This window comes from Pogoniulus pusillus, chromosome 3 (assembly GCF_015220805.1).
Source record: "Pogoniulus pusillus isolate bPogPus1 chromosome 3, bPogPus1.pri, whole genome shotgun sequence".
In the NCBI taxonomy this organism is placed as follows: domain Eukaryota; kingdom Metazoa; phylum Chordata; class Aves; order Piciformes; family Lybiidae; genus Pogoniulus; species Pogoniulus pusillus.
Window position 1 is genome coordinate 48,824,667 of NC_087266.1, and position 18,485 is coordinate 48,843,151.

The window sequence follows — 18,485 nt, forward strand, 5'->3', positions numbered from 1 at the left end:
CACTTTAACATTTCTGTTTTGGAGATAGTCGTAGTTATGGGACTTTATACTTTGTCTAGGATTGAACTAACTAACATCTTTTTGGCAGATATTTTTGCTAGCAATAACACATGAACCATTTGAAATCAGCTGACTAGTTCTGTCTTGAATTCCTGCAGTAGACCAGAACAAACCTCAGGAAGGAAAAAATAGCATTGATAGGTAATTAAATAATTTCAGCAAATTATTACTGAGTCATAAAGTTTACAGACCTTTGAGTTGCTCTTGGATAATTCCCAAGACTGAGATGAGTTGCAGTGGGAAGAGAAAGTTTTAACTTATTCTGTATCAGAAAGCGTGTCCCATGCTGTATTGCTAGTCAGAAAAATGGCTCTTCTAAAAAAAAAACCAGTTAAAAACACTCCAGTACAGAAACTATTTTCTTCAATATTTAGGTGCATAATTACATATGAAACAATACATAAAGCAAAATGCTGTGCTGTGCAAACTGTGCAGTTGTTTCTGTTAATTTAAAGGGGGAACAGTTATCACACATGCACATACTCCCATTAGTCACAGATTAGTGAGAAGAAAACATGCTGTAACTAATTAAATTGTTAAGTAAAAATTTTTAAATGAGCTCCTAATGCTTTTTGGAGCAGATAGGAAATAAGTCTCAATTTAGGCAGACTCATCTATTTAACAACATCTCAGATAGACTGACTTCCGGCATCAAAACCAGTCTATTCCTAAGTCCTGGAATACCAAATCTCTTCATATCTGGCTGGGTGGCATGGTTCTCCTGAGATAGATTTTAATCAGTTCTTAATCAAGGCTCTGGGCAAAACCTTTATAGTCTGCTGTAAAAGAGAGTACGTAACAACTTCACAAGCTTTTGACATAGTTTGTTAAAGTAAGATTATGTCAGACCAAGTGCAGAAATAATAGAAACGTGCAGAAATGAGTCTTGCTTGTTTTCAGTTCTCTGCGACAAGTTTCTTCTGTAAAATTGGTCTTGATTTTGAGGTGAAATTGAAAGGTTTTACTTCAGTAGGCTCTAAGTGTATGAAACCATTTGGCCTAATTTTGAAATTCATGCATAACCATAGCATGTAGAGCATTCTCTGCTTTTAAGTCAGCAAGAGATGAAAATGTGAGCTTGGCAGAGTCTCTTGCGTGTCCAGCCTAACTTGCACCGTAGCACAAAGTTGCCTTACCTGGCTTGCCACACGTGGTTGCATTTTGTTTCTATTCCCAGCAGCTTTGAGCTGGGAAAGGGAAGCTTTCCTGTAAGAGTCTGTGACTTCTGCAGGCTTTGGGAGCTATGAGCTCAGTTTTCCTGCTCTGTCTTTGTTTGCACAGGAAAACTCTGTGGGGCAGGCTCAGCTGCTGGAATGAACATCCCTGAAGTACAGAAATTCAATGTCGCATGTCAAAACTTCAAGCAGTGTGTAACGTTTAGAGAGAGAAATTAAGGGAAATCCTTAGGTTTCCCTGTTCATCAATACTTGATTCTTCTGTTTGGGTGAGGGTCTGAGTGCACAGAGGCAGGATGGGGATGTCTGACTAGGGGCACTGTCTTTTTCATCACGGTAAATGTATTTCAGAGCAGTCACGAAGGTGCATCCTCAGCCTTCGATCCGTCCATTGGAGCTCTTGCCCTGCTGTAGCCCGTATTGTTGCTGCTCTTACAAATAAGGGCACTGCCAGCCCATTTCAGGGGTTTGAGTATGTGCTTCTCTTGACTTTGGGACTTTCTCTCGTCCCTGCACCTTTTGGTGCAGGATAGTATGTGCACCTTACACTAACCGACAAACTAAGTGGTACTTGGACACTTCCAAAAATAGCACTCAACTGCAGGGTTTCCTCTATCTGCAGAAGAGCATCTGAAATCCCCAGGGCTGAGAGGTTTTTACTTCATGTCATGTTTCAAGGAGCAGGCAGCCTTACAGTAAAACGAGTCAAAGCGTGAATGACAGAGATGAACTGCTTTTTTCAAATCAGATGGGGCTGGTTGTTACCAAGCAAGGGTTTAACTTGTGTGAGCTTCTCCAAGCAGAGCAACCCTTGTTAGTGCACCCTGAGCTGCTGGAGTTGTGAGCAGCCTCTCTTCTGGCCAGACTTCAGCATGAGTGGGGAGAAAGCTTCCTCGTGGACTTCCCTTCCATTGGATCATGTTTCAAGGTGTTGAGCTCAGTGCCATCACAGGAAAAGCCTTCAGTCAGCCCCCTACACTTGTTTTATTTTAAAAACTAAGATTTTGAAAGCTTATTGGCTGCTATGAAGGAAGATCTGATGTGGCAACAACTTTGCTTATGTTTCTTCACCACAGGCAAATTTTCCTTTGGGATGGGGAGTGGTGGTAGGCAGGAGGAAGCAGCTGCAGGGAGGGCTCTCTGTTCTGAAGTGCTTTGGTTTTCAGGTTTTTTTTTTTCCTCCAAAGAAAATGCTACTGCAGGGAGATGCAAATCTAAGTCTGTCTGCCTTTTTGCATCAGAGATGGGAATGAGTTAGGACTTGTCTTTTCTTCTTAGTGCTAGATGAGCAAAGATTGCATTTCCATCAGCAAGCTTCCAGTGGCTCTCAAAGAGATATTGAAGGCAGAGTGAGCGTGGGCTCCTTAAAGCTAAGAGCTGATGAGATGGTTGAAGTGATCTCTCACCTCAGCAGAGAACAGATTTCAGACAGCTACCACTTAACTCTGCTTGTATGAGTTTAGATGCTTGAGTTTAGACGTTTAGTGACACTTTACACTCAAGTGATTTTGGATTTGTTTGGCAAACCTAATCCAGCATTGAACAGGAGGTCAGAAGGAAAATTCCTTATGATTTAGTCTGCTAGTAGAACAGGGCAGTGCCACTAACAGCTAGATGCCATAGAGTTGGATACTTACTCTCATTTAAGACAAGAGGCAGGATCTCTTATTGGTGAAGTTCAGGTCAAGCAGAAGAAATGAAGAATGAAGAAATAAATTAGCAAAATAAGTATTAGAAGATTTTCTAAGGCTTAAGCCTCAACAACTCTGAGGAGTTGGTTTTGGCCAGTGTTAGTTCCTGTGGTCTTGCCCTAATCTTAATAATGTTGCAATAAATTCTTACAGTGCTTGCACACTTGTGTCAGATGCACAAGGTGCTGTATGTAAGCCTCTTATTCCATAGCTAGTGTTAATGCTTTTAGAGGCATGACTGTATCATGGTGCAGGCATTTGTTCTTACTTTGGTTAAGCAGACTTGTGCAGAAGAGCTTGTGCTATCTGTTGCAGTTAAGACAAACCCTGGCAGGACAGTATTTTCTTTGCCATTTGACTGTTTATCCAATTATTGTCATGAAGTTTAGCATTTTTTATCTGTTCAGGGGAGTTCCTCTGTGTATGTACGGGAAGGAATTTATTATGGTTGAGACACAGGACTAGGAGCCAGGAAGTTTGTTTTGGGCTGTGCCACAAATTGTCTGTTCCTATCCTGGCAAAGTTTTCTAGCTTCCCTCCATGTAAGAACAACTTCACTTCCTTACTGGCATATGAGGCTGTCTTGATTGCTAAACACAGTTTGAAGTATTTGGGTGGAAAAAGCTTTATTAACTACAACACTGAGATAATTGGAGTGGCAGTGAATGCAGTAAAAATGTAGCAAGATTGAAATTTTGCATTTTTACATTAGATTCCTGCCAAGCAAAAGATAGAGTACTCAGCTGTTGGAGAAGTAAAGAGGAGGGTCAGTTGAGCTGACACCCAAGACTTCTGCAAGTTAGATTTTGGCCTGTTTCAGAGACTGGTGGACAGAGGCCCTTGGGAGGCAGTCCTGAGGGGCCAAGGCATCCAGGTAGGCTGGATGCTGTTCAAGAAGAAACTCTTAGAGGCACAGGAGCAGGCCATCACCATGTGCCCTTTGCCTGGTAAATCAGTACCTGGGGATACTGATTGACAGCCAGCTGAACATGAGCCAGCAGTGTGCTCAGGTGGCCAAGAAGGACTTGTGTAACCAGCAGGAGCAAGGGAGTGATCATATGCCTGTACTCAGCACTGGTGATGACACATCTCAGGTACTCTGTTCAGTTTTGGGCCCATCAGTACAAGAAGGAGATTGAGTTGTTGGAGTCAGAGGAGGACAGCAAAGCTGGTGAAAGGCCTGGAGAACAAGTTTTACAAGGAGCAGCTGAGGGAAGTGGGATTCTTTAGTCTGGAGGAAGATGAGTGGAGACCTCATTGCTCTCTGCAGCTACCTGAAAGGAGATTGTAGTGAGGTGGAGGTCAGTCTTTTCTCCCTAGTATGAGGTGCTAGGATGAGAGGAACTGGCCTGGAATTCTGCCAGAGATGGTTTAGATTGGATATTTGGAAAAAAATGTTTACAGAAAGAATGGTCATGCACTGAAACAGGTTACCTGGGAAGGTGGAGGAGTTGCTGTCTCTGGAGGTGTTAAAGAAAAGTGCATACGTGGCACTTTGGGATGTGGTCTAATGGCCGTGGTGGGTGTTAGGTTGGTGTTTGGACTCCATTATCTTAGAGGTCTCTTCTGACCAAAGCAGTGTTATAATTCCCTGATTGAAAGGGCAAGAGAAGCTAAAGTATTTGGACTATGACTCTATTAGATTCTCTAAGTTAAAAATAGTTTCTCTGTGTGTAATTGCTTAAAAAGGGAAAAGAAAACTCAGCATGAAACAAGACTTAGTTCCTGTGCATTTTAGATGTTTTTCTTTTCTTCTCCATTTCCTTTATACAAAAAAACCTGCTCCTCTCCTGCTTGCAGAAAGAGGAAACAATTTCTGTCATGCTGTACAGATTCAAGCAACTACAGTCCTGTTTTTCCTCTGCTTCTGGATTCATGGAGAGAAGGGTGTTTTAAACCCAAATATTTGTATAGCAAGCTCTTTTGTTGATGCAGTCTATCTAAATAACTTGAGAACAGCAGATTGCTTTGGTTCTTTGTTCTTAAAATATGTGCAATTAATATGGCAATTGTACTTTCAGAAATGCCACTTCAGTAAGATTCTGTTTCTGAAACACTTAACAGCATTGGTGGCACGTCACTGTGTGAGTAAGCACTTCCTTTGAACCATTTCAATTACTTACATGAAGTCTCTTGCTGTTTCTTATACTGTCACACAATTATAGAATGGCTTAGGTTGGAAGGGACCTTTGAGATCATGTACTTCAATCTCCCTGCCATGCTCAGGGATGCCTCTCCACTGCACCTGTTTGCTTAAGGTCTCATCCAGACAGGCCGTGAACACCCTCAAGGAGGAGCCGTCTAAAACCTCCCCGGGCAACCTATTCCAGTCTTATCACCCTTGTGTTGATTCCTAAGATCCATTCTAAACCTACTCTCCCTCATCTTAAAACCACTCCCCTTTTCCTATTGCTAGACACCTTTATGATAAGTTCCTCTCCAGCCTTCCTGTAGGATCCCTTTGGGTTTTGGAAGGCAGTTGTAAGGTCCCCCCAGAGTTTTCCCTTGGCTGAACAACATCAGTTCCCTCTGCCTGTTCTCATAGCAGAGGTGCTCCAGCCCTTGGATCGTCTGTGTGGCCCTTCTCTGGACTCACCCCAGCAGCTCTGTGCCCTTCATGCAGTGGGAATGGACACAGTATTCAAGGTGAGGTCTCACAAGAGTAAAGGGGAAGAATCACCTCTCCTGACCTGCCACCACACTCTTTTTAATGCAGCCTAGGATATGATCTGCCTTGAGGGCTGCTTGAGTGCACTGCCAGCTCCTGTTGAGCTTCTCATCAATCAACGCTCCCAAGTCTTTATGTACCTTTGTACACCTAGTGTTAGAAGGAGGGACGTGAACTGGAGAGAAACCTACTTAACCCTCCCTGCAACCTCAACTTTAAATTCTTCATTTTCTTCCAGTTATGAACAGTATGCATGTATGTGTGCTAAGATTGCTGATTGAGGTCTCTGACCCTTTATATAGTCCTGCTTCAACGAAGAGTTGCTTTGCACAGAGAACAAAATCACCATTTCCAGTGCATCTCTGGAGTAATTTAATGAGTCCACGTAGCAAGACTGGAAATGCTTTCTTGAAATACAATCAAAAATGGTTGTACCACTGTGTGGTGCAGTGTTAGTCAGAGACCCTGCAGTATGCATTGCACAAGTGTTTGTTAGGGACAGTGACAGGGAGAGTTGGCAGTTTATAATGGCTGTTCAGTTCCACCCTGAAGAGATGTTTGGAGATGTACTTTATAGACCAGTTCAAGAAAACATCCTTACATATGCTGCAGTTTGTTTCTTGGAAAAGAGGCAGCCTGGAGGTGTTCAAGAAAAGACTGGATGAGGCACTTGGTGCCATGGTCTAGTTGACTGGATAGGGCTGGGTGCTAGGTTGGACTGGATGATCCTGGAGGTCTCTTCCAACCTGGTCGATTCTATGATTCTGTGGTTGATTGGAAGTACATCTTGGACATCAGATGATTATGACATTAGTAACTCTGGGTGATCTTACAGTAGGCTAGCAGAAGGTAGACAACACAAAATGTTTCTGAGCTTTATGCTCTGGATTGAGTGTTTTCAAAGGGATGAGATAAAAAACAAAGTAAAGGACCATAAAGGTGAAAAATATGAAAAATGGACATTGATACTGTTCAGAGGGAAGAAAAATTCTAGAAGATTAGTAAAAAGTCTTAGCAGTGGCTAGAAATAGGATGAAAGGGATTTCTGCAATGCCATGTAGGAAGAGATACTTTTAAGTAGAAGAAAATACTGAGCTGTCATTGGCATTTTTTGTTTAAGCTTTAAAAACATATGTGATTATTCAGTCACTCTGCAAACGTGAGTGAAATAATACCTGCATTTGCAATTTCTCTCTATCTTAGATGCAAGAAGTAAGTTAAAAGGCTTTCCCTAGCACTGTAGCAAAGTCTGCCTCTGCTCAAGCTTATACTTTCTAAATTGATGACTTAGAAATGCATGACCAAAAAATTCTTCTTCTAAACACTTTGCAAGTATGAAACGTTGCTGTGTTATTAAATAATAAAGTAAAAATGAGCTATTATGCCAAGCAAGTACTAAGAATGATAGGAAGGAAATGGAAGAAGCTTCCTGAGTTCTTTGCTCTTCCAAACATACAAGATGGAATGGGTCAGGGTCAGAGAAAGACAGTTTTAATTTATTCCAAAGCAATTACTTCTTTTTGTTTGTTTTTTTCTTTTTCAGGTCTTTAGTTTAAGTTTTTGCTCAGCATGTGTTCTTTTGTCAGAGTGAGGCTGGTTCCATGTCAGGATCACTGGTGTTTATCCACGTTGTTTTTCAGGATGTGTTTCACTTTAATGCCAAGTTACTTGCAGCTCTGCAGTCTTGGCTTAAATAGAGGCCTCTGGTTTTGTATGAAAGGATTTTAACTTAACTCTGCTTGTCAGAGGCAGCACGAAGCCCACAGCCACATTTCTTCTTTTATGAAGGATAACATTATGAAGGTATTGAAAGAATTTACCACTGTCATTCAGTAAAATTTGTATGAATTCATATCGTGATTTTTTTTTTTGATCCCTACAGTATTAGTTTGGTTTCCTTCACAAAACTGGAATGTAAGAAGTTAGGGAAAAAAGAAGTTTTGTAAGAGCCGTTCAAGCTGGTAAACTAATCAGCGTAGATAAATACTGACATGAAAATGCTTGCAAGGGTAGAGCTGCTGCCAAAAAGCAGAATTTGGACTTGATTAATGTGAAGAACTGTTGCTTTATAAATGTGTGAGTGAGCATACGATCACTTAAGTGATTATTTAGCATATCATTAGCAGTGGTAAACAGCAATTACAAGTGCTTCAGCTGCCTTGCCCGTCACAACTGCTTTTTCCTTCCAGCCCATATCCTGGAGAAACAAACTCAGTGCTTTATAAATTGGTGAACAAGTTGAGCAGTTAGATTTTCAGCGTGGCAGTCAGCTAATACCTAGAAGATTAGAAAGGAAATGTCAAAGCTTTGGAGGAGGGACAAAGGACATGCTTCTCACATGGTATTTCAGAAAAGTGGGCTGGAATCTTGGAAGGAATGTCACGAGCCTCTCCAGTGCAAAACACGCAGTGTACATCAGAAAAGGAAAAGCCATTTTCCCATCACTTCAGCTTCTGCAGAAGGGTGAATGTTTGTCAAAACAATGTTTTCCACATGTGAACTGTTTTCCCTTGAATTTGTGTTGATACTCTTCCTGGAAGGGGTATGGTGCTTGTCTGGGAGATGTCAGCTTGACCCTTGCAGGAGAAGGCATGCTGGAACCTATGCCGTTTGCTCCGAGCAAGTCCTCTTACCATGAGGAATTTCTCATCCTTCACTGTGAAAGAGGGAGGGATTTCTCATCCTTTACTGTGAAAGAGTGAATCCTCTGAAACAAGGTGTTCAGCTTCAGAGAAAGGCACTACATTGAGAACAGAAGCTTTTCCTCTGCCATTCCCAGTGAGCTGTCCATGCAATAGGGTTTCGCTCCTCCAGGTTCTTCCACTGGTGATGGTAGAGTGCAATCCAAGCAGTGGCGTGCAGCATACACTGCCTTGCAGACTCCTCACTCAAATTTCTGACTTTAGTCAAACTTCCTCAGCTGCTGTTTGTGGTGTTTTAGTGGTTTGGCTATGCAGGTTCTTCATGAAAGTATTGCAAGTCATTAGTTCTAAGTTTCGGTAGTTACCAGTTACGTCAACTTTGACAGGGAGATGGGCAAAGTGGATAAGAGTGATTGTATTGGTATCCAGTATTTAGGAAGGATCACAAAGGTTCTATTTCTGTTTACAGCAGCTACTTTAAGTCTCTCTATTTCTTGAATTCATTTGATTCTGAAGTTATTTTTACAGCTTACATGCAGGTTGTTGCTTGAAGTAATCCTGCTACCCTTCAGGCCTCTGAGCTTCTTCCCTTGTGCCATGTGTATAGATGCACTCAGCTGAATGAGGAGAACTATTTTTTTTTAAACTATTTCTAATACATAATTTCTGCAGTCATAGCTGTGTTAATGCTAAAGCAAGGGATGAAGCAGAAGTTACAGATATTTTAACTTTAACATCATTGCTTTTAAACATATTTAAGCCAGTTTTGAAATTGTGCTGTTAAGTGTTGTGGCAGAATGTTCAAACTGGAGGCTTTCAAAGCTTTATTCTTTTGACTCTCTGCCAGACACTAACTTATTGTTGGCTGTCTAAGGTTTAAAAGCTTTTAAGCTCAAGAGTGAGGTCTGTGCATCTCACAATTCTGTAATTTATTTCTGTGTAAGTGGTCTGAAATTGTGATGTTTATACCAAACCAGATTAATTCTTCCATAAGGAAGGATAAAAATGAGTAGTAATAGAGATATACTGCACATAGTCTTGCTTTCCTATTATGTGAGAAATAATGATGATGAAAGATGACAGCCTTGTAAGGCAAAAATCCAATCCAGATTCTGTTGAAGATTACTTGTTTTCTTTAGAGTGGTGGATACATTGGGCCAACTGTAGTTTGGTTTGGTTTCCATCTGCCTTGTCATGTTGCAATATGAAGGACTTGTGTCAGCTGCTCTGGAGAGTTGGAAAATCACAGGTAAATATGCTCACGGTACCTCATGTCACATACAGTTAAAACAGATGGAGTAGTGTGTCAGGTAGCAAGGAGATAAATGCAGGTTGTTTGAGTTTGTCATTTGTGTGTCTCCTTTCAGAAATGCCTGAATTTGCAGCCTCCTTTTTGCAGTGAAAATAGTTGGTAACACCTGATTTGGTTTTGCTATGGCTTGTTCATTGTTTTTTATGCTTCTGGTCAGGCATTGGAATATCCAGTTGCCCAGGAAGGTGGTGGAGTCACTGAGATGGTTTGGGTGTTCCCTGCCCCCCCCATACTTTGGAAATCACCCAGAACTAGACTCAGCTGGCTCTGGAAATTGAATGAAGCTTATTATTACAGCTTAGCATGATATACAAGCAGATATTTACAGTCTATGCAGTTATATACAGAAGTATACAAGGTAAAAGGTAATACAGAAACACAACTCCCCTCCCAGAAACCTGAGTCCCCAGGAGGGGCTCTCAACCACCTTCACCTTCCCCCTACCCCTCTCAACTTTACCCCAGTGCCAAGGAAGAATGGAGGTTTGGCCAGGGGGTTAGGAAGCAAAGTGGATAAGTTAGAGAAACGGAGGGTGAGGTTAGAAGAGAGATGCAGCTCCAAGCTCACCAGCAGCAGAAGAGGTTATCTATGTTTCTATTTCTTGTTCTTATACATCTCAGCAAGCCCACGAGGGAAGTAGACATCACCACTGTTTTCCCTTCACAGCCTGTAATCTAGTTCCTCTCACCAAAACATTCTAGCTTGCTTCAAACCAGCACAGTCACCATCCCTGGAGGTGATAAAAAGGCCAGGTAGATATGGCACTTAGGGACATGGTTTAGTGGTCATGGTGGTGTTAAGCAAAGGGTTGGACTCAAGTGATCTTAGAAGTCTTTTTCCAACCAACACAATTCTAGGATTCTGTGCTTCAGAATAGCTATAGAAAGTGTGCACTGAATGACAAAGGAGGAACTTATTAGATTCTTAAAACCCAAGCAAACAAACCCCAAACAACCAAAACAAAAGCCAACAAAAATAGGCAACAAAACTCAGACAGACCAAAACAAAACTAAAGCAACAAAATAATAGCAAGCAAACAAAACAAACCAGAGAAGTCTACATAGCAGAACTCCTACTGATTGTTGAGGTGCCTTGAACAATCTTTTTTTAAACAGAAACTTTAAAAGTTTTTGTCTCTTTGATTGTAAGTGAACCTTTGCTTTCTATTCCCCAGGCTTTCTTAAAACCTATTTTCAGTTGCTGGTAGGAAGCAGAACAATGTTATACAGATCTCTGTAACTGGGATTGGAAACCTTTTTTTTAAGCTGTCTGACCATGCTGTGCATCTGCACTGTTTTTCCTGTCAAAAGGCACTTTTAGATGCTTTTGTCACAGTCAAGCTAGCTGTGCTGAAGGCTGTAGGTGTAGCTGGAGTCACTGTGCCTTCAAGAAGCAAGTTTTGCACCACATCTATAACAGTAATTCAAGGATGTTGAGCATCATTATTGCACCACGTGGTGATGGCAGGAAATTATCAAAGCAGAAAGTATGTGAAAGGTAGGTTTACAAGAAATGAGTGTTCTGCAGTTCAGTTCAGGTTTGTTTTTCTAGTGCAAATAATAGGAGAAGCTGTAAAATTCAACAGACTTCAAATTGCATCATTATCTACATAATGTGCAGCCTTTGCACGCTAAAGTTTGAGAGCTAAAGAGAAAGCTTGTAGGGGGGTTTTGGAAGTTGGGCAGTATAAAATTCCTTGGAGAGAAAAGCTGCCAAATCATCCCAACCTTCCTGTGTTTGCTTAACCCACAGAAAGTGAGCAGTACCAGGGCTGACTTGGTTGTGTGCAGCTTCAGTAAACCAGGGAACAAATACTTCAGTCAAATCATGCACAGTGCACAGCGTGAGCAAGCTTTTAAATTAGTTTGATCCCTTTTAAAGCCACTGTTCAGTGAGCTTCTCTTTTGGCAATGTTGAAGCGATACCAAAACTGGGCTGGAGTACTAGCAGAAAGAGTTTGGGATGTTTTTGGTTGGAAAACTTGTTGTCAAAATGTAAGATTCCTGTGGGAACCTTTTAGTGAAATTTCTTCTCCAAAGATCAACTGGATTGAAAACAAAATGAAACTTCTTTAGAAGCTAATTCATGTTTTTCTTAAGGTTCAGGAAGTGAAACTAGAAGCAGAAGACATCAATTTTCTCAAAATAGGATGTGAAACATAATGGTATCATCAGAAATGTTAAAACTTGGCTTTTTATTTCTCTGTGTGTGTTTATCAGCGGTCATGAGTTGCCACAATTAAAATGCAGGCAGCTTGAATAGGAAAGCACTTTGCTGCTGAAGGATTTCACATTCCTCTTGTGGAAACAGATACTTGTAGAGTAATGGCATCAAAGAAAGCACAGGTTTTGATAATTTGGTAGTGTACCTTGTCAGCTAGGTCAGTTTTACTGCTTTGTTGATAAGTGCTCTTCATGTATTGCCTAATGGCACTGATTTATTACTTTAGGGAGAGTCACTTACATACATCTCTTGTACTTGTTGCAGTTTTTAATTATGTGCCCACAGAAATGCAACTGCAAGGTCAAGGACCAAGTGTTACACAGAAGAAGGAGGTAGCAGAGGGTGTGCAAATTTCTTGACCTCTATAACCTCCATTTATGTTGGACTGGATGGTCTTGGAGGTCTCTTCCAACCTGGTTGATTCCGTGAACCACATCTACTCCCTGTTCTCGGGAGCATCTCAGCACCTGTGCTAGTTTGAAGCTAGCTAGAAAGTTTTGGTAAGAAGAACTAGATTACAGCTGCAGTCCCAGCAGGGAGCATGAGACTCCACTGTGAAAATTGGCCATTTATTCATATATCTAATGTCTGTCATCAAGGCAGCAACTACATTGCTGTCTGCCCATAGGCACTTTCTTTAAAGGGCTTTACCTGAAGGGGCCTGTTGCAGCTTCTAGTATGGACATCTGTCTCCTGCAGAATGACCCCAGCTTTTGTTGACTGCTTTAGAGGAAAGTCCTTGGAATTTGTGAGGCATGACTTCTCTACCCTGGTACTGCTACTGAAAGATCATGTCTCATGTCACCCTCTGGTTGCTTGTTCCTGTCTCTTTATTTGACAAGATGCAAACACTTTCATTGCCATAAGATGGCAATGGACAGGGGAGCTGCTCTGACTGTAAAACTGAGGTGTTCTCTGCCAAATGTGTTTTAAATGAAGCAACAAAACCCTTCCAACTACATCAATCCAACAAAAGCAAGCCCTCGGTTCTCCCAGTTCAGATCTCTCTCCACCTCTGCTGACTCAAGTGCAGTTTGGACTGGTGGGGAGGAGGAAGAGAGAGCTGGTGTAGCTAGATGGAGAAGTCTGGGGCTGTGTCTTTTGGCAGACTACTGCCTTGTACTGACTTAGACTTATTTGTATAGTTAAGGCTCTACCATACTGAATATTAACTCCTGAGTTACTCAGTGAGCCTTTCTTTGTAAGAAGTGCTGGGAGTTGTGTCAGTCTTGAGCAGCAAAACTGCCCAGCCACGCAGTGCAAGAGCCTCCTGCAAGCTGCATAGTAGCAGTCTTCCCAGGGTCATCCTGAGTAGCTTGAAAAAAAATAGTTGAATAAAAATGTAGTTCTGCTTGCAGACTTCAAAGCAAGTTTTCAAAAGCCTTGGCAAACAGAGCAGGCCTGATGACCATGGCTCATTTTTTCTTTTTAATATTCAACTGGTGATTAGCTTGCAGAGCTTCAAAGCAGTAACTGTCAGTAGTGTCACTGCTTACAGAGCATTATCATCAATTTGTGTAGTATTTTTGAACCTACCAATAGTGTTAGTCTCACTGTCTTAACACAAAGACCTCAGTCTTTATGGTAAAAATGCAAAAACTGGAGGAAAAAAGAAATAATGGAAGCTGATGGAATCCCTGGGCTGTCTTTACATTTGTTTCACTTTTAAATTTAGCTTGACTTTGCTGCTGCCTGTCTTGCTGTGATACACTTCTTGATGCTTGGGGTTGTGCTGTGATGCACTTCTTGATGTTTTGGGTTGTTTTTTTTTCCATCTGTCCCTACAACTTACCTGAAATTTCTGGAGAAATCTCCTATGTTGTGGCTCTGTCAGAAACATGGTGACCATTTTCAGATGTATCCTTCTCCATTGCTATGAACCATATTTAGATGCTGTCTGGTACCCCCTGTAGTGGGGCAGCCCCGTGAACAGATGCTGAGAGACCCTTTCAAACATAGAGCTGTTCTGGGAGTAGAGGCAAAATGGTGGTATTCATTGCTCTGAAATAATCTCTGAGTTTACAAAGATTGACTGTGTTCCTCCAGAGGATTATGAGAAGGCTACTATTGCAGCACTGCAAAGAGAATGGATTAGCAGCGTTATTCAGAGCAGCACAAGTTTAAGATGGATATCCATGCTGTGCTGACTCAGCTTTCTTTCTTTGACCCATGAGATTTTTAGCTCCTTTTTTAACTAGACCTTCAAATAACTTTTGATAGTGAGGTTGCACATCTCCCACTGGAGATGCTTGATTTCATATTAACATGCCTGTGTGCCACAGCCGTTGTATTTTATATGGAACAGAACAATTAGAGAACTGAACCTGAAAAACTCTTACCAGACTGGAAGCTAGGATACCCACTTCCAGGTCAGCTGCTTGCATGATTTGTGTCAAGGACTTGAAATAATCAGAGTTTTCATTATTTGTACATGTATCAACCAGGATGTGCTTCTCAGTTTCTCCACAGTTTCTGTCTTTGTAAACCTCTTCTGTGAGGAGGAAAACCCCATCAGAACATCACTCTCAAATCATCAGAACGAATTAAGAGTCAGTGTTTCCTTTCTGCTTGCTTTTTTTTCCACCCCCTTGCCCCTGCATACTGCACATTCAGGTAAAAGGATATCCTCAGAAGGCTTGATGACAGTACTACTTGATTTTAAATGCTGGAGGTGGGTGAGGTAGGAATAGCATTGTATGAAACATTTGCTCTAAGAAGCTGTGAGCAGATCTAATAATACTCTGTGCATTCAACTTAACACAGGCTGTTCAGACTGGAGGAAAGCTCGCTCCAGGGGGATCTTAGGTCTTCCAGTACCTGAAGAGGGACTACAAGAAAGCTGGAAAAGGGACTGTTTTCAGGAGCTTGTAGTGAATGGACTGAAGGGAATGGACTGAAGCTTGAGATGGGCAGATTTAGACTAGATACTAGAAAAAAATCATTAATGGTAAGGGTAGTGAGACACTTGAACATGTTGCCCAGGGAGATCATAGGTGCCCCATCTCTGGAGGTGTTCAAGACCAGGGTGAATGAGTCCTTAAGAAACGTTCTGTGATTCTGTGGTCTAGTGGAAGGTGTCCCTGCCTAGGGCAGGGAGGTTGGAACTAGATGATCTTCCAACCCAAACCTCTCTGAATTTATGAATCCTCATAGCCCTTTGCTGTACTCTCTCAGGCAGTTTCCTGTCCTTCTTGAACCAGAGAGCCCAAGTTTAGAAATTAACAGATGCATGTCAAGAAATTAACATTTCTTCATGTTATATATTGTCTTGACTGATCTCTAAAATAAAGACAACCCCCAAACAAACATCCACCTCCCATCCCTTCCAAAATAACCCCAAGGGAGCTTGGCACCAAGACCTACAGATATTTTAGTGATTAAATACTGCATTAGAATTACTTATTCACAGCAAACTGACCTGACAGTCAATACTGGGGATTCATTATGAAGAAAAAATCATACAGAAAACAAAATTTAACTGGTTTTTAGAAATACTGCAAACTGCTGGTTAGCACTGCTGAGAGTGAAGCTGCTCAGAGACTTCACTCTCTGCAGTCAGTGGACTACACCCAAACCCCAGGGTAGCTGTTCTCCACATTAAAGGATGCAGGACCTGGTGTCTAATGTGTTTTTTGTGGAAACCAAAGTCCAGTTAAACATGTTGTTGGGACAGAGCTGTGATGTAAAGATCAGAAAGCTGGGAAGCACCTGTGTGTCCTGCAATTTCACTGTAGCCAAACAAAGATTGGCCAACAAGAAATTCTGCCCTGTTTTGTCCATAAAAGGAGCTTTCAGACTGGGAAAAATCACTCCAGAGGCTTGTGATGCAGGGAAGGTCCTGCAGAGGCTCAGGACAAGTCCCATGGAGTTCAGTGCAGCAGAGATATCGTTGACCCTGGATAGCATAAGAGGAGACTGAGTCAAGTTGCAGTTTTATTCTTCAGTCTGATGCTAGTGGGCATTTGACCCTGAGAAATTTCAGATCTTAATTGCTTTCTCCCTTTTCACACTAATAAAGGGGAGCTTTTCTGGCTATCACAGAGAGGTCTCAAATTAAAGGCAGCATTTCACTTAATTAGTAAAATTTGTTCTGTGTGTCCTAGTAACATTAATCAGTTATTGAGCATTAAAGTAGAACCTGCAAACCTTCTTTAATGTGAAAGGAGTGCATGGGAGGTGACCTCTTGACCTGAAGTGATGCTTAAAAGCTTTAAAAAGCAATGTAACATTTGTAAGAGATAGGATGAATGATGTCACTTTAGAAACAAGTTACTGATAAACATTCCTGTTCGATAAAGCTGGGCCTGGGGGTTAAAGTTCTGTTGTGACTGCTGCTTAAGGGACTGCTAATTGTCTGGTTAATGGTGGTGTATTTTGCTCATTTGAGCGAGGCATAGATGGTTGAATGCCAAATAGCAGGACTGAAACCAAGCAGAGTTTACCCTGATTACCCTGAAAACTCCCTGCAAGCTGCAGATTCAGTTCAAATTCACTAAATGGAAGTATTTTTCACATTTGAACATAAAGAAAGGGGGCAGGGTTGTAGTTAAACCCATCAGCTTTGCTGTGGGCAGATGCAATTGAAAGGTTTCAGTGTTGTTTCTGCATGATGGCATACTTAGCCCTCGGCCGTGTAGCACCTACTTCTCACCTACGTGGCTGTGCACGAGAAAGTTACCAGCAACAGGGGTGGGTGCCTGGTAAGAAGCATACAGGTCTGCTGAAGTCCTCTCGGCTGTAAAGTGGAGATTGTGTTAGATGAAACACCTGTCTTAAGTTTTACTAGGTGTGAAAATTAAGTAAGCTGCTTCCTGCTCATGCAGCTGAAGTGCTGTGGTGGTTTGGGTGTTACCCACCCCCCACAAACTCTGGAAATCACCCAGACTAGACTCAGCTGGCACTGGAAATTGAATGAAGCTTATTAGTTACAGCTTAGCAGGGTATACAAGCAGATATTTACAGTATATACAGTTATAGACAGAAATAGACAAGGGAAAAGGTAATACAGAAACACAGCAGCCCTCCCAGAAACCTGAGTCCCCAGGAGGGGCTCCCAACTGCCCCTTCACCTTCTCCCTACCCCTCTCAACCTTACCCCAGTCCCAAAGAAGAATGGAGGTTTGGTCAGGGGCTTAGGAAGCAAAGTGGACTAGTCAGAGAAATGGAGGGTGAGGTTAGAGAGAGAGAGATGCAGCTGGGAGCTCCCCAGCGGTAGTGTCTTATCTGTGTTTTGATTCTTGTTCTTACAGAACTCAGCAAGCCTATGAGGGAAGCAGACATCACCATTGTTTCCCTTTCACAGCCTGTAGTCTAGTTCTTCTCACCAAAGCATTCTAGCTAGCTTCAAACCAGCACAAGTGCTAACAAAGTTTCTGCAGTCAGGGTGAGAGGGCCATGGTTTGTCCACGAGCATGTGTTGAGTCAGTGCCTAAAGCTTGCATCCCACTGTGGCTGATGCTGGCTGCTCTGCTCTGCTGGGGACCAGCTGGGTGACAACATGCCATTTTTCTTGCCATGTTTTTAATGACAGAGTGTCCATTAATAGCTGTGGGAGCCAACAAAAATATTGGACTTGCTGTATCTTGCTACTTGATCTCTGTAAGTAGATGTCTGTACACAAAACAAATCCTCTTGCTAACTGCAGTTTGTCTACTTGATGGAAAGCAGCAGTACATTTCATGCATTCCTGCAGGGTAATTTCACATGCCAGTCAGCTGATGGGACAAGTTGTTACCAGTCAGTGTGGGACACCTTGTAGTCCCCATTTGCTGCTCTTTCCTGCTTTGTTCCAGATTCATGGCGTTGATACCCTTTTCCTAAAGCTCCTTGTGGTTCTGGGTGTTATTCTGGCTGAAATCTGTTGGTGTTTTTGCTGCTAACTTTCTTCTCGTTTCATGCATCCAACTGTCTTATGTGTAGATCAGTTTTTAGGGCTGGCAAGTAAATCAGGAGTGGAAATGATACGAAAGCAGGCAGGTCCCTTCCATAGGTAGAAAGCTGCTGTCTCCTCACCTTATCTAATGAAGTCATTTGCACTCTGTGTGCTGAAAATTGGAGCAGGGTTGAGAGAGAGCCTGGAACTGTTGGTCTCAAGCATTAACTTCAAAACCAGTAACTTTTGCTTCTGTTTCTTGACTTCTGACTCCCCTTTATCAGGCCATTTTCCTCCTACTGGTGCTTCATTAAAAACAATATGTTCCCAGCTATTAATAGCTAAAATGTGATAGGAACAAAGCAGGATTCACTCACTCTTAGTCGAGGAATCAAGAGGTGCTTCAGCAATGAATTGGTGATTGCTCTGGGAAAGAAATTTGAATTCTTCAGAGTATTGTGAGACACTGATGGGAATGATGTAGAGTGGCCACAGAAGTGGGAAGTGGAGGAGGCCTGGCCTCTGCATTTCCAGCAAGGGCAAGGCTGAAAGAAACAAACCAGAAGTTCGTGCACTCCTAAGTGCAGGCAAAGATCATGCAAACCAGCCTCACAAGCTGAGCTGGTTGGGAAATGATGGAGAAACACCTGCCTGGTTGTGAATACTAACTGATGTTTCTCTCACAGGGACACAACAGCTCCAGTGTTGCCAGAATAACAATTTTAAATCACACAAAAAGTAAATCTTAAGTCACTTGCTGCTCTGAATTTTCAGCTGATGAACTTCTGTTTTGTTTAGAAAACAGGCTAAATGATGGAAGCCTTAATGCTAGTGTTAGTTCT

General features: G+C 42.0%; 1 protein-coding gene across 3 annotated transcripts in view; it reads left to right on the plus strand.

Annotated features, from left to right (window-relative positions):
• The window catches only part of RB1 (RB transcriptional corepressor 1), a 75,941-nt gene that overhangs the window by 45,934 nt on the left and 11,522 nt on the right, over positions 1–18,485 (plus strand). The gene's annotated exons all lie outside the window — the stretch shown is intronic.